Source organism: Mobula hypostoma, chromosome 2 (genome assembly GCF_963921235.1).
Source record: "Mobula hypostoma chromosome 2, sMobHyp1.1, whole genome shotgun sequence".
Classification (NCBI taxonomy): Eukaryota; Metazoa; Chordata; class Chondrichthyes; order Myliobatiformes; family Myliobatidae; genus Mobula; species Mobula hypostoma.
Genome location: NC_086098.1, coordinates 176,648,761 through 176,665,065, shown reverse-complemented (window position 1 = coordinate 176,665,065; position 16,305 = coordinate 176,648,761). Strand labels below are relative to the sequence as shown.

At 44.2% G+C, this 16,305-nt stretch overlaps 1 protein-coding gene across 1 annotated transcript in view; it reads right to left on the bottom strand.

Moving 5' to 3' along the window:
- The window catches only part of LOC134342702 (protein phosphatase 1 regulatory inhibitor subunit 16B-like), a 215,146-nt gene extending 208,804 nt beyond the window's left edge, over nucleotides 1–6,342 (bottom strand). Inside the window, exon 1 of the mRNA XM_063041145.1 lies at nucleotides 5,988–6,342. The gene's annotated coding sequence lies outside the window, so the exon portion shown is untranslated. The remainder of the gene's footprint in view (nucleotides 1–5,987) is intronic.
- Nucleotides 6,343–16,305: the final 9,963 nt, after the last annotated feature.

The window sequence follows — 16,305 nt, the reverse complement described above, 5'->3', positions numbered from 1 at the left end:
GTTACCAAAGAAAGTTTATTTATTTAGTTATTGAAATGTAGCGCAGAATAGGCCCTCCAGCCCTTCGACCCATGACGCCCAGCACTAGACAATTCACAGTGACCAGTTAACCTACTAAACGGTACGTCTTTGGACTGTGGGAGGAAACCCACGCGGTCACAGCGAGAATGTACAGGCAGCGGTGGAAAATGAACCAGGGTCACCTGTACTGTAAAGCGTTGTGTTAACCACTACGTGCATGTCACCTTGCAGGCGTTTACAGGAAAACAAAGAAGTACGGTAGAATTAATGAAAAACCATAAATAACAAAGGCAGAAACAATGAATGTGCAAAAGACAAATTGTGCAAATAATAATAATAACTAAATCAGGGGTCTCCAACCTTTTTTGCACTGTGGACCAGTTGAATATTGTCAATATTCCTACCGACTGGCCGACCGGGGGGGCGGGGGGGGCGGGGGGGGTAGGGTTGCCAATGGACAAGAGTAGCAGTCAAATATGTTGTGTTTACCCCCCGAGGAAGACTACCATGACCATGAAGCCTTGCGCGGGCACCAGTGCACATGCGTGTACCTGCCGATTTTTCTCTACAAATCATTTTTGGTGATTCTGTTCAGGGGGTGTTAATCATGACCGGAATATAGGTGATAAGTGGCTAACACACTCAATTTCGTTTCTAAAAGGGTTTCTCTAACGAATTTAATATTAAACACACAGCGCATATTTTCCTCGCATGAATATAGGGATAAGCCAATTATCAGGGGAGCTTGAAGTAAGTGTTGAACGAACTTCCAGTAGAAGTGGTAGAGGCAGGTTCGATATTATCATTGAAAGAAAAATTGGATAGGTATATGGACAGGAAAGGAATGGAGGGTTAAGGGCTGAGTGCAGGTCGGTGGGACTAGGTGAGAGTAGTGTTCAGCACGGACTAGAAGGGCAGAGGTGGCCTGTTTCTGTGATGTAATTGTTATATGGTTATATAAGTCACTTATAAGTCAATAGCATCATAAGATTTTAAGTAATATTTGGATATTAAACACACAGCGCATATTTTCCCCATATGAACATATAAAATCATTGCAACGCACCAATGTCGCTGAACCGGTGGGAGCCCTGGGCTTGTTTTCCTGCAACAAGGCGGTTCTATCAAGGGGTGATGGGATACAGCGATACTCAAAGGGGGTTCCTTATGTCCAGTCTATTCTGCAGTTTAGTTTTCGTTGCATTCATTGCAGACATATGTTGGAAATGGAAGCAACGTTTTGTGTTTTCGTGGCTATCTCAGGATATTTAGCCTTGTCTTTGATCCAGAATGCCGGCAGGGATGTTATGTCAAACATACTTTTCAGCCGCCATCATTTGCAAGCTCGAGGAGTTGATCTCCTTCCCGCGCTGACATGGATGACACGCGAGTAATGACCTCGCGTGCATAATGGCTCAACAGTGGGCGTGACAGGGAATGAGGAAAAGTGCAGCTGGCTCATATCGCCAAATCATATTGTTTCCTCGCGGCCCGGCAGTATATGCCTTGCGGCCCAGCACCAGTCCGCGGCCCGGTGGTTGGGAACCGCTGAAGTAAATAAGTAATATTGAGATCATGAGTTGTAGAGAATTCTTGGAAGCAAGACTGTAGGTTGTAGAATCAGTTCAGTGTTGAGGTGAATGAAGAAGTTATCCAGCCTGGTTCAGGAGTAGTTATTAGCCATCAGGCTGGCAGTGTGGGGTCTAACCCTCCTGTACCTCCTGCCAAAGGTATGAGAGAGAAGAAAGCATGTTCTGGATGATGTTCTGGGGTCTTTGATGATTGATGCTGCTTTCTTGTGGAAGCACTCCTTGTAAATCTATACCCCTCATAATTTTGTATACCTTCATCAAACCTCCTCTCAATCTTCCACATTCCTAAAAGAATATAGTCCTAACCTATTAAATCTTTCCTTATAACTTAGGTTCTCCAGCAACATTCTTGTAAATTTTCTCTGCACTCTTTCAACCTTGTTTTACATCTTTCCTGTTGGTAGGTGACCAAAACTGCACACAATACCCCAAATTAGGCTTCACCAACATCTTATCCAACTTCAACATAACATCCCATCTTCTGTACGCGATACATTGATTTATGAAGGCCAATGTGCCAAAACCTTTCTTTACAACACTATCTAACTATGACCGCCACTTTCAATGAATTATGTACCTGTATTCCCAGATCCCTTTGTTCTACCACACTCCTCAGTGCTCTACCATTCACTGTGTAAGAATGGTTATTATTCTATCATGGCTTCCTGCAAGAAAATGAGTCTCAGGATTGTATATGGTGACATATATCTGTACTTTGATAATAAATTTACTTTGAACTTTTTGAATCTGCTGTGAGAAAAGTAAAATAGCTTTGGTAGACTATGAAACTGCATTAATAGTCTGATGGTAAAGAAGCAAAGACTAACATTTTAAGAAACAGAAGTAATTTATAAGATGTAATGCATAGGTCTTATACTGTATTGATTTTGTAAGGTATGGCCTTCAATGAAAGATGATCTAGCAATGGTCAAGAGAAGCGAAAGATAGTGTTAGATCAACGGAAAAGGTGTAAAATACTGCCAAGGAAAAACAGTCAACTGGAAAAACGTCAGAATTCCTTAAAGGAGGAGCAAGAAATTGCTAAGGAAAGGGAACGCGGAATAGGAGAACATTTGAATGGGAAATATTAAAAAGACTGCAAAAACTTCACTCTATGCATAAAGGAGAAAAGAAGAGTTTATTTAAACAGGGTGAAACGACATTACTTACCGCGGCCTCTTCCACTCTGCCATTCAATTCCTGGATGGTCCATAAACTAATGAACACTGACCTCATCATTCCTTCTTTTAGCACAACTATTTTTATAATTTATAGTAATTTTATGCCGCATTACACTTCTGTTCCAAAACAATAAATTTCACGTCATTTAAGTCAGTGACAATAAACCTGATTTTGGTGAACTAAAGCCAATCAGGGTTCCTTACTGAGACAGGAGCAACACCCACAAAAAGCTGCAGCAACTCTACAGGTCAGTCTGCCTCTGTGAGGAAAATGAATAGTCGACATTTCAGGCCGAGGCCCTTCATACAGACTGGAAAGGAAGAGGGCCGAAGCCAGAAGAAAAGGCTGGGGGGGAGGGAGAAGAGTATGAACTGGTGAGTTTTGAGGGGGGAGAATAGGTAGTTAGGTGAGGAGGAAGGGGGAAGTGGAAAAGATGTGAGAAGCAGGGAGATCACAGGTGGAAGAGGTCTGAACAAGATGGAGGTGGGGAAAAAGAGGGAGAAAGATGTGGGTATAAGGCAGGTTGTGAGAATAGCGAGGGGAAGGAAAAGGTCAAAGGGGGTCAGAGAAATCAGGAAAAAGGAGGAACAGAGGGAAGCAATCATCAGAAGTTAGAGATTTTTTTTTAGAGATGCAGCATGGTAATAGGCCCTTCTGGCCAAATAGGCCCATACCATCCAATATATCCTAATAACTTACTAACACATACACAGGCACCAAAGGAGGGCAGTGGTTAGCACGACACTATTAAAGCTCAATAGTACAATCTTGGCTTCCTCTGCAAGGAGACTGCACGTCTTCCGTGCATTTCCTCCAGGTGCTCTGGTTTCTTCCCACAGTCCAAAGATGCACCAGTTGGTAGAATAACTGGTCATCGTAAATTGTCCCATGATTAGGCTAGCATTTAATCAGGGATTGCTGGGCAGCTCAGCTCAAAGTGCTGGAAGGCAGGCTGTAAATAAGTAAGTCTTTAGAATGTGGGAGGAAACCTGAGCACCCAGAGGAAATCCACACGGTCACCGGGAGAACATACAAGGTCCTTATGGATGGCAGTGGGAATTGAACCCGGGTCATCGCCACTGTAATAGTGCTACAGTAACCGCTACGATACCGTGTGGTACTGTGTTCAACGCCCAGTGTTGATGCTGTCGAGTTTGAGACTACAAAGATGGTATAAGGAAACCACAGGGAAACTCGACAAATATTGTATTTTATTTCTGTCTTCATGGAAGAGACAGAAAACCTCTTGAAAATAGTGAACCACAGGTCTGGAGTGAATGAGGAACTGAAAAAAAACTAATATAAATAAAACAAACTGGAGAAATGATCGGAACAGAAACGTGGTAAATCCCCAGGACTTTTTGGAATGCATCCTGCAGATTTGAAGATGGTGGTTATGGAGGCAGTGAATCTATGGGTTGTTATCGTACAACATTCTACACATTCCATAATGGTTCCCATAAAGTGAACAGTGTAACCCAACTATTTAAACAAAGGAAGGACAAGGTGAAAAATGAACTACGGACTAGTTCACCTAATTTCATAAAATTCCATAAGATATAGGAGCAGAATTCAACTATTCCGTCCAGTGAGTCTGTCTGCCATTCGATCTTGGCAGATTTATTGTGCCCTCAACCCCATTCTTTTGCCTCCTCCCTGTAACCTTTGTCGCCCTTAATCATCAAGAACCTATTAACCTCTGCTTTAAATAACCCAGTGACATGGTCTCCACGGCCGTCTGTGGCAATGGATACCACAGATTCATCACGCTCTAGCCTAAGAAATTCGTCTCATCTCTGTTCTAAAGGGATGACCTTGGATTCCAAAACAGTGCTTTCTCCCACTATTGGAAACATTCTTTGTACGTCCAGACTAATGAACAGTAGTGGACTCGCCCCAGTATATCAACGGCAGATCCCTCCCCACCGTTAGTCATACCTACCTCACCATCCATCATCAAAGGTCCGCACCATCTGGGCCGTTGCCATCTGTGGCAATGAAATCCACAGATTCGCCACCCACTGGCTAAATTCCTCCTCAACTCCATTTCTAAAGAGATGTCCTTCAATTTTGAGGCCCCAAAGGTGGTAACTGAGCACACCAAATATAATATTGGGATGGAAGGCCATAAAGTCATGTCGCAATCCCAACAGACAACCATTTTGAAACCCAAACATGGCTGTTAATGGGGTTGAAGATCACAGCTGTCTGGAGGATACCTAGCAAAGCAACTGAAACTTTTAAATGACATACCGAAGGCCTGAATTTATACCTCCAATCACCAGGTGAAGATATCTTCAACTCACTAACATGCAGGAATCAATATTAACGTATCGACGCACCGATGAAGGGTTTCGGCCCAAAGCATCCTCTCCATAGATGCTGAGTTCCTCCAGCACTTTGTGTGTGTCACTTAGATTTCCAGCGTCAGCAGAACCTCGTGTTGTTAATATTAAAAAATTCAGGTTCAAAGGACAGTGCAAACCAAATTGATTCAAACAGATCAAAGGACCTGCTTCTGAGCGCTGTGAACACTACCTCGCTATTTTTGAGGTACCTAGCTATCTTTATATTATTGTAACTTATGCTAAATTTTATGAATTGCACTGTACTGCTGCCGGCAAAATAACACATTTCATGACATATGCCAGTGATAATAAACCTGATTCCTATTCTGATCTTGAGTTTGCATGTGTAACACTCAGAACGGAGACCTGGGAGAGACGCGGCAACTCACTTCCATGCCCCCTTGACAGGGGGGTTGGGGGGGGGAATAAGTAAACAGGCTTCCTATTTCTTATCAGTATCCTGTCGGCCTTCCTGTAAAGTGGAGCTCGTTTAAAGGAGGGGTTGGAGATTACTGTAACGCCCCGCCTGTTGTCCAAACTGACATGTAAAAAAGTGCTATCTACCCGACTCTCTCACTACAGCGCCCAGTGAGATGGGGATTACAGTAACTTCCCAAACGCTGTCAATGGTTAAAATGACATTTTTTTCCCTTCTGTTATAATTGTAAATCTAATACCCATTAACACATCGCGAGGCAAATACTGTAGTAAGGTTTACCACGCAGCATTTAACTAGTAACTATCTTACCAGCAACAATATTAATTTTTTTGTACCGATCACGTCGGTTTGAGGGGACATGTATCAAGCGGTCGGGAGAAGGAAAGCGCACTGAGACATGTTTACCTCCGTGAAGTCCGACAGCCGAGGCGATCCGTGCTGAGTCGTTCATGACCCCCCAAGCAGGGAGCGGAGGGAAGGATTGCGAGCGAGCGAGCAACAGGCTGCCAAACCCCGCCAGAGCAGCGTGTGCACACACACACACCGCTGACACTTCCAGCGCCACTGAGCGGCAGCGCCCAGACACCCCAGAGAGTTCGGCTGAAGTAATGAATGGGATGGAGGCAACGCCGGCTGCCAGCTCATAGGTCCGTCCCGGGATGGGTTGGACGGTCGCGGCGCGATGGGCGACACATGGGGGACAAGGGAGAGGGCGGGCTCGGCGCTGCTGGGATATAAAGTGGAGACTGAACTAACACTAGGTGGAGTGAGACGTTCGCTGATGCGCTGAGCCCAAGGGTTGGAATAATCTTTGATTTATGCAGTTAGTCAGTGGAAATGTGGCACGAGTTATTCACCAGCTCCGATGAAATAAGACGTGGAAGTCCGCCAAATAGTTGAAAAATTAATTTCAGGATGTGAGGGGGATCTTTTTGAAACCTATCGAACAATGAAAGGCCTAGATAGAGTGGATGTTTCCAATAGTGGGGTGTCTAGGACCAGAGGGCACAGCCTCAGAATAAAGAAACGCCCCTTTAGGACAGAGTTGTGGAGGAATTTCTTTAGCCAGAGGGTGGCGAATGAGTGGGATTCATTGTCACAGACGGCGGTGGAAGCCAAGTCATTAAAACGGAGGTTGGTCGGTCCTTGACTAGTCAGAGGTTATGGGGAGAGGGGGTAATGAATCAGCCATGATGAAATGGAGGAGCAGGTAAGATGGGCCGAATGGCCCGATTCTGCTCCTCTGAAAGAGGGAGATGATTTACGAGCGAGTGGGTCGGAGTTTACAATAGTGTTTGCACCCAGCAGATTGGAGAGGCTTAGCAATGGCCGCGAGTTGTGCATCAGTACCTTCATGTGGTCACACGGGGGTGGGGGGGACATGTTACCCCAAATCACAGGTTAGTCGACCACCACCACCTTTGTCACGCAGGTAGACAGTGCGGGTGGATTTGCCCGGATATTCCTTGCAGTGATCCCCGTGAGGTGCGCCAGGGTAGGCTACACATTGCCCAGGGAGCGAGTTATGTCTCAGTGCATCGGATGGGTTGTTAACAACCGTCCGCGTGGAGAGATTTGGCGAATCGCTCAATCGTTATTCATGAACGTTTAGAGAAAGTGCTGGTTAAATATTTCAGTACGTAACACGGGGGTTATGGCGAAGGTACATACAGCAGCAATCAAATAACCAATAATATTTATTAATAAATTATAATTTAAGGCACAGTGCAGTAACTGGTAGTGCCGCTGCCTCACAGTCCCAGGTTCAATCCTAACCAGCGATCCTTACTGTGGGGAGTTCATGTTTTCCTCGTGACGGCCTGGATTTTCGCCAAGTGCTCTGGCTTCTTTCAGCATCCACAGACACGCAGGTTAGTAGGTAGTTGGCCATTGTTAAGTGCCTCTAGTCAGTGTGTAGATGGGCGGTAGTGTAGCGGTTAGCATAACGATATTACGGCGATAGCGACCCAGGTTCAATTGAAGGAGTCTGTACGTTCTCCCTGTGACCGCGTTGATTTCCTTTGCATGCTTTTCAAAGAATTACGGGTTAGTGGGTTAATTGGTCACATGGGTGGGTGGTCGGGTCTCACTGAGTTGGAACAGCCTGTCTCTGTGCTCTCTCTAAACACATGTGTGCCCTGTGTTTCCAGTAGAAGCATCGCTTGTAGAGAATTGCAAACTCAGATTAATGAGTGGATACATCTGCTGAAATTTCCTGGATTTTTGTTTGATTTGGGTGTCAAGAAATTATCACCGTGCTTTCCCCCTTCTTATGGAGTCAATGTGCCTGATCCAATTTGTTCGCCGGAGGAGGGATTTGGGGGTGATGTGTCTGCTTCATTATTTTGTTTTTTTTTTGCAGGGAGGTGGGATTTGGGGGCTGATGATCATTTTGCCTTTCTTTCTTGGTTTCATGGCTACCTGGAGTATTGAAGAATTTCAGAGTTGTATACTTTGATCATAAATGAACCTTTGAACCTTTATGGAGTGACACATCACAGGAAAAAGGCCTTTAGGCTCAACCAGCCAACTCAAACTATGAATCCCAGCTAAGCAAGTACAACTTCTCTGTGTTTGGCCCATACCAGGGGTTCCCAACTTTTTTCATGCCATGGATCCTTGCCATTGACTGAGGGTTCCATCGATCCCAGATTGGGAACCCCAGTTCTAAACCCTTCCTATCCTTGTACCTGCCTTTTAAATCATGTACCTGTATCAACCCCTTCCTCTGAACATTCATTCCCTATAAAGGCAACCCAATGGGTGAAAAATTTGCCCCTTAGGTTCCTATTAAACCTCTCCCCTCCCTTTGTTCTTGATTCCCCAACCCAGAGGAAAAAGATTGAATGTATAAACCTTATCTACGTCCCTCTTGATATTATGCATCTCTGTACGATCGCCTCTCATTCTCCATTGCTTCAGTGGATGTAGTCTTAAGTTTACTTACTGTTCTTTATGCAGCTGGTGATTAGGGCAGCAATGAAGGTCTGGTGGGTGTTCCGGGCTTCCTTCATCATGTCAGTAGCTTCCTCTCTGTTTTCGCTACCATCAGTCATGCAAATCCTGGGCAGAGGGACAGGGATACCACCACACTCCGATATAGAAGGATTCTTCATTGCTGTTTCTGTAACAATTTTGTTTTACTAGTCAGGATTGTTAGCCCCAAGCTGAACCCCAGAACCTGGAGCACAGTTGGACCACTCAATCTGGCCTCTATTCTTTCACCTGTTTGGCATGGGTGACACTTCTAAGAGCCAACGCACAAGGCCCTGACTCCAGACAACGTAGCTCTCCAGGTCACTGAAGCAGCTAAACCTCCAAACAATGACAAGGTAGCCCCAAGCTAACATACACAAAATGCTGAAGGGACTCAGCAGGTCAGGCAGCATCTATGGAAAAAAGTACAACTGGTGATTCAGGCCGAGACCCAGGCTTCGCTACCTTTCTCCATGACCCAGTCACTTGAATCCTGGCAAACATCCTTCCAAATCTCTGTCTCTTTCCAGATTAATGACATCTTGCCTAAAGCAGCGTGATCAAAACTGAGCATAATATTGCAAATCACACAAAACGCCGGAGGAACTCAAGGACCAACTTTATTCACTATAGCGGGGGGGGGGGGCGGGATGCTAATGGGGACAGGCTCCCTCTACTTATTAAATGCTCCCAATTGCGGCATCTGAAAAAGCCTCCAACATACCAAGTCCAACTCTGGCCGCAACGTGTGGCTTTCTCTACCAAGCCTAGTGGAACCACTTCAACTGACAGGAGAAGCGGCAAAGGCAGGTTACTGGTGCCTTAAAACCAGTCACTTCGGGCAGATGGGGCTTATCAACCATGGTTGGCATCTCATCTAGGATAAGGAAAACTCTGATATCAAACTGATGCTGCCTTGGGGCTATACCCACTCAGGGGGAAAGTTTCTGAAGTAAGCTTTGAGGAAAAATCTGGAGCTGGAGTTCCTAAGGTGTCGAACGCTGACGGGCAACTTCTGCAATGCTCCTGGTGCCAATCTGTATCGATCTCTGCTGTTCCTTTGGGTTCGTCAGATACGTGGAGAGGGGGAGCTTGCTACACGGGCAACAGCTTGCTCTCCATATTGTACTGCCCAGGCTTTGTGTACCTAGACAGCTAGGACACAACATCCATGGTTGACCCTGACCGACGGAGGCCTCAGGCCCACATTTACATGTATTAGAAAATTGCTGTGGTGCATTGGCGTGATATGCAACAAAAAATAACAACATTCAACAATCATACAGAATGAAAAGTTAGAAGTAAAGTTAGAAATACAGATATGGAATAAAATGTACATAAATGCATAAATACCAATATGTATTTATAATTTAAACAGCATTATAAAAAGTGGTTTAAAGACTCAGCAGGTTAGACAGCATCCATGGACTTGTAACAGGCTGGATACAACACATGTCTGAATACATGAGAGTATAGATGCTGGAATCTGGAGCAAGGAACAAATTGCTAGAGGAACTCAGTGGGTCAAGTGGTATCCATGGATATAGGGGGATGGTTGATGTTTCTGGTCGGGACCCTGCATCAGGTTTCAAAAGTAAGTGGGATCTCAGTCTGAAATATCAACCACTCCTCTTGTTCAAAAGATGCTGCCTCTTAGGTTTGACTCTCAGTTCAGTTCATCACTTCTTTCTGCAGAACAGTACAGACCCTTCAGCCCATGATAATGTGCTGAACTTTTCAGCTATTCCAAGATCAATCTAACCCTTCCCTCCTACATTGCCCTCCATTTTTCTTTCACCCATGAGCCTATTTGAGTCTCTTAAATGTCCCTAATTTATCTGCCTCTATTACCATCATTGGCATCATGGTTCATGCACCCACCACTGTGTAAAAAGCTTACCTCTGACATCCCCCCCCCCAAACTTTTCTCCAATCACCTTAAAATTATGTCATTTCCGCCCTGGGAGAAACTCTTTGGTTATCCACTTGATCTATGTCTCTTACCATCTTGTACACCTCTGACAGTCTCTCATCTACCTTGCTCAACCTTTCCTTATAAGACCATCTCTTTAATCTAGGCAATATCCTGGTAAATCTTCTCTGCACTCTCTCTATAGCATCCACATCTTTTCTATAATGGGACAACCAGAACTGAACACAATAATCCAAGTGTGGTCTAACCAAGGTTTTGTAAGAGTAGAATTTTACAGAGTAGAATTGCTATTATTACCAGTTCAGGGAATTAAATATTGATTTATGATATTCTGCCAATTAGAAGGTAACAACATTTAACTGAATTACATACCAGTAGATGTATGCTCAGTCACAGGCAATTCAGTAACTAATGGGGCATGAGCTGAGCCCTGTTAGCTCTTGAAGAGTTGGTGATAAGCTGCCTTCCTGAACCATAGTTATCTCTTTGACCCATAGATTGGGATGGGTGAAGATGGATGTAGCCTCGATGATGAAGAAGCAATGATACAGACACAGTGGTCACTTTATCACCTGTATCTAATAAAGTAGTCACTGAGTCTATGTTCGTGATCTTCTGCTGCTGTAACCCATCCACTTTAAGGTTCAACATGTGTGTTCATAGATACTCTTCTGCACCCCACCTTTGTAATGTGTGGTTATTTGAGTTACTGTCGCCTTCCTGTCAGCTTGAACCTGTCTGACCATTCTCCTCTGACCTCTGACCGCTTTCGTTAACAAGGTGTTTTCTCTGAGAGAACTGCTGTTCCCTGGGTTGTTTTTTGTTTTTCTCACCATTCTGGAAGATGCTGTGTGTGAAAATCCCAGAAGATCAGCAGTGTCTGAGATACTCAAACCATCCCATCTGACACCAACAATCATTCCGCGGGGTCAAAGTCACTTAGATCACATTTCTATCCCAATCTAATGTTTGGTCTGAACAACAACTGAACCTCTTGACCATGCCCACATGCTTTTATGCATTGAGTGGCTGACACATGATTGACTGATTCAATATTTGCATTAACGAGCAGGTGTACAGGTTTACCTAATAAATTGGCCACCTTTCTTAACTGATGCTGGCCTTGCCTCCTTTGTACCACTGTCTGATATTGGGGGGAGGCAATGCACAAGAAATAATTTAAGCTGCAGAGAGCTGTAAACTCAGTCAGCTCCATCATGGGTACTAGACTCCCCAGCATCCTGGACATCTTCGAGAAGCGATGCCTCAAGAAGGTGGCATCCATCATTAAGGACCCCCACCACCCAGGTTATACCTGTTCTCATTGCTACCATCAGGAAAGAGGTACAGAAGTCTGAAGGCACACACTCAACGATTCAGGGACAGGTATTTCCCCTCTGCCATCAGATTTCTGAACGGACATTGAACCCATGAACACTACCTCACTACTTTTTTATTGCTATTTTTGCACTACTTATTTAAGTTAACTATTTTATATATATACTTAATATAATTCATAATTTTTCTATTATTATGTATTGCATTGTACTGCTGCTGCAAAGACAACAAATTTCAGGATATATGCTGGTGATATTAAATCTGATTCTGAGTGGTTTTGCCAACTGACTGCAGTTTCTTGAGGCGCTGTAGATGGTCCAAAAGGCATTGGTGGTTGAGGGACTGAAAGCTAAGATGCCAGACTGATTATCCCAGTTAGTGGAAGAGGCTGCCAAACATTAATTCTCTGTGTCATTTAGAACGAAGAGAATGATTTTCATTTTCTCTGAGTAATGACATTCTAATGTGATATTGTGGTAGATGACTTGTGCAGACAGGCTGATTCTCAATGAAATACTGGGCGCCCATGACAGCTAAACATGGGGGTAGATGGGTTCGACTTTGCACCAGTTCATCCCATCTGTTGGTTCCTGGAGGAAGCAATGAAGTGGCTGGTCATGGCAATGAAGTCCATTTTAGATGTAATGAATTCTGAAATATATATATCATTGAGATAAGAGCAGAAATGAATGTATGCAGGTAACATAGAGAACATCTTCATTTTATGTGCTACGTGTGATATATGTTTTGTGGGTGCCCCAATATGCGAGGATTATTGTTTCATTTTGTTGTATATACGGTACCGTGCAAAAGTCTTAGGCACATACATAGAGCTAGAGTGCCTAAGACTTTTGCATGGTACTGTATTTGTCAACATGGAGCAGAGAGTGAGTTTGTAAATCTGGCAGGAACAAATAATTTTGGGAATGGTGAGCGTGAAGCATTGTGGGAGGGGTGTGGGGCAGGTGGCAGAGAGCCAGGGGCAGGGGATGGTGCAGGTGCAGACACAACCAGCCCTGGTTGTGTCAGCACCCACACCAGGTCAAGGTCATGTGATTCCAAACAATTGATTTATTGCTTATGATAGTATGTCTCTCTGGTGTTTCCCGCTCCCTCCTCCCTCCTCTCTCCCTTCCCCTTTTCCCAACCATGATTCCCTTCTGCTTGCCCACTTCCCACTCTCCATCCACAATGGAGACCCGTATCAGAATCGGGTTTATCATCACTCACATATATCATGAAATTTGTTTTTTTTTGTGGCAGCAGTACTGTGCAATACATAAAATTACTGCAGTACTGTGCAAAAGTCTTAGGCACCCTATCGATACATATGTGCCTAAGACTTTTGTACCGTACTGCATGTAGAGTCAGATGAAAGGAAACTTGAACTTGAATTCAGAGGATGGTGAGCGTGTGAAACGAGCTGCCAGCAGCCGTGGTGGACGCAGGTTCGATTTCAGCATGTAAGAGGAATTTGGATAGGTATCTGGAAGGGAAGGATATGGAGGGCTATAGTCTGGGTGCAGGTCGATGGGACAAGACAAATTAATACTTTGCCATGGACTTGATAGGCTGAAGGGCTCTATGACTCTAAGCAGCCTGCAGCCTTGGCTCACCAAGCAATTATAAGTTAATGTTTGTAATGTTGGCTTTTCCCAAGTAAACAACAAATTAAAATAGGGAAACTTCCAGAAACATTTGGTCTCTGTTGTATAACTTGGAATAGCTTCAAAAGAAAATGCAAATGCAAGTAGGGAGGGGAAGCCTGAGGAGAAGAGGAAAGGCTCAATATAAACGTGCAGTTAATGAAGATAAAACAAGGCAAGAGTCGCATGCAAAGAGGAAATTAAACCCTTGTTTGATTTCACAGAGTTAAGGTTATTAAAAATGTAGCCTGGACAAACTCATAACACACGTTTCAATCTGTTTCTTCAGAATCAGGTTTAATATCACCAGCATATGTGGTGAAATTTGTTGTCTTTGCAGCAGCAGTCCAATGCAATAAATGATAATAGAAAATAGAACTGTTTATTACAGTAAGTAGTGAGGTTGTGTTTATGGGTTCAATGTCCATTCAGCAATCAGGTGGCAGAGGGGAAGAAGCTGTTCCTGAATCATTGAGTGTGTACCTTCAGGCTCCTGTACCTTCTTCCTGATGGTAGCAATGAGAACAAGGCAGACCTGGGTGATGGGGATCCTTAATGATGGATGCTGCCTTTTTGAAGCATCACTCCTTAAAGATGTCCCGGATGCTAGGAAGGCTAGTCCCCATGATGGAGCTGACTAAGTTTACAACTCTTTGCAGCTTATTTCAATCTTGTGCGATAGCTCCCACCCTCCATCAAGGTGATACATAATCTCCACAGTACATCTGTAGAAATTTGCATGTGTCTTTGGTGGCATAGCAAATGTATACAAACTCCTTTGTTACCTATTTTCAAATTATGTTGCTGATTTCTTACACACTTAAAATCTACATTTTGTTTTTGGAAGAATAAACTAAATCATAACAAATGTGATAATGCAAGAAAGTAACCAGAGAAACAGGTGAATGCTGTCCTCCTTATCTAATGTAGATGTAGAAGCTTGAGAAAGGGTTCAGAGGAGATTTACCAGGATGCTGCCTAGATCAGAGAGCATGTCTTATGAAGATAAGCTGAGCGAGTGAGGGCTTTTCTCTTTGAAGCAAAAGAGGATGAGAGGGGACTTGATAGATGTGTACAAGATGATAAGAGGCCTAAACAGAGGGTTTTCCTAGGCAGAAATGCCTAATATGAGGCCTCATAATTTTAAAGTAATTGGAGGGAAGTATAGAGGGATGTCAAAGGTAAGTTCTTTACACAGAGTGGTGGGTGTGTGTAATGCCCTGCCAGGGGTGGTGGTAGAGGCAGATACATTAGGGCCATTTAAGAAACTGTTAGACACATAGAAACATAGAAACATAGAAAATAGGTGCAGGAGTAGGCCATTCGGCCCTTCGAGCCTGCACCGCCATTTATTATGATCATGGCTGATCATCCAACTCAGAACCCAGCCTTCCCTCCATACCCCCTGACCCCTGTAGCCACAAGGGCCATATCTAACTTCCTTTTAAACATAGCTAATGAACTGGCCTCAACAGTTTGCTGTGGCAGAGAATTCCACAGATTCACCACTCTCTGTGTGAAGAAGTTTTTCCTAACCTCAGTCCTAAAAGGCTTCCCCTCTATCCTCAAACTGTGACCCCTCGTTCTAGACCTCCCCAACATCGGGAACAATCTTCCCGCATCTAGCCTGTCCAATCCCTTTAGGATCTTATACGTTTCAATCAGATCCCCCCTCAATCTTCTAAATTCCAACGAGTACAAGCCCAGTTCATCCAGTCTTTCTTCATATGAAAGACCTGCCATCCCAGGAATCAATCTGGTGAACCTTCTTTGTACTCCCTCTATGGCAAAGATGTCTTTCCTCAGATTAGGGGACCAAAACTGCACACAATACTCCAGGTGTGGTCTCACCAAGGCCTTGTACAACTGCAGTAGTACCTCCCTGCTCCTGTACTCGAATCCTCTCGCTATAAATGCCAGCATACCGTTCGCCTTTTTCACCGCCTGCTGTACCTGCATGCCCACTTTCAATGACTGGTGTATAATGACACCCAGGTCTCGTTGCACCTCCCCTTTTCCTAATCGGCCACCACTCAGATAATAATCTGTTTTCCTATTTTTGCCACCAAAGTGGATAACTTCACATTTATCCACATTAAATTGCATCTGCCATGAGTTTGCCCACTCACCCAACCTATCCAAGTCACCCTGCATCCTCTTAGCATCCTCCTCACTGCTAACACTGCCACCCAGCTTCGTGTCATCCGCAAACTTGGAGATGCTGCATTTAATTCCCTCATCCAAGTCATTAATATATATTGTAAACAACTGGGGTCCCAGCACTGAGCCTTGCGGTACCCCACTAGTCACCGCCTGCCATTCTGAAAAGGTCCCGTTTATTCCCACTCTTTGCTTCCTGTCTGCTAACCAATTCTCCACCCACACCAATACCTTACCCCCAATACCGTGTGCTTTAAGTTTGCACACTAATCTCCTGTGTGGGACCTTGTCAAAAGCCTTTTGAAAATCCAAATATACCACATCCACTGGTTCTCCCCTATCCACTCTACTAGTTACATCCTCAAAAAATTCTATGAGATTCGTCAGACATGATTTTCCTTTCACAAATCCATGCTGACTTTGTCCGATCATTTCACCGCTTTCCAAATGTGCTGTTATCACATCCTTGATAACTGACTCCAGCAGTTTCCCCACCACCGACGTTAGGCTAACCGGCCTATAATTCCCCGGTTTCTCTCTCCCTCCTTTTTTAAAAAGTGTGGTTACATTAGCCACCCTCCAATCCTCAGGAACTAGTCCAGAATCTAACGAGTTTTGAAAAATTATCACTAATGCATCCACTATTTCTTGGGCCACTTCCTTAAGCACT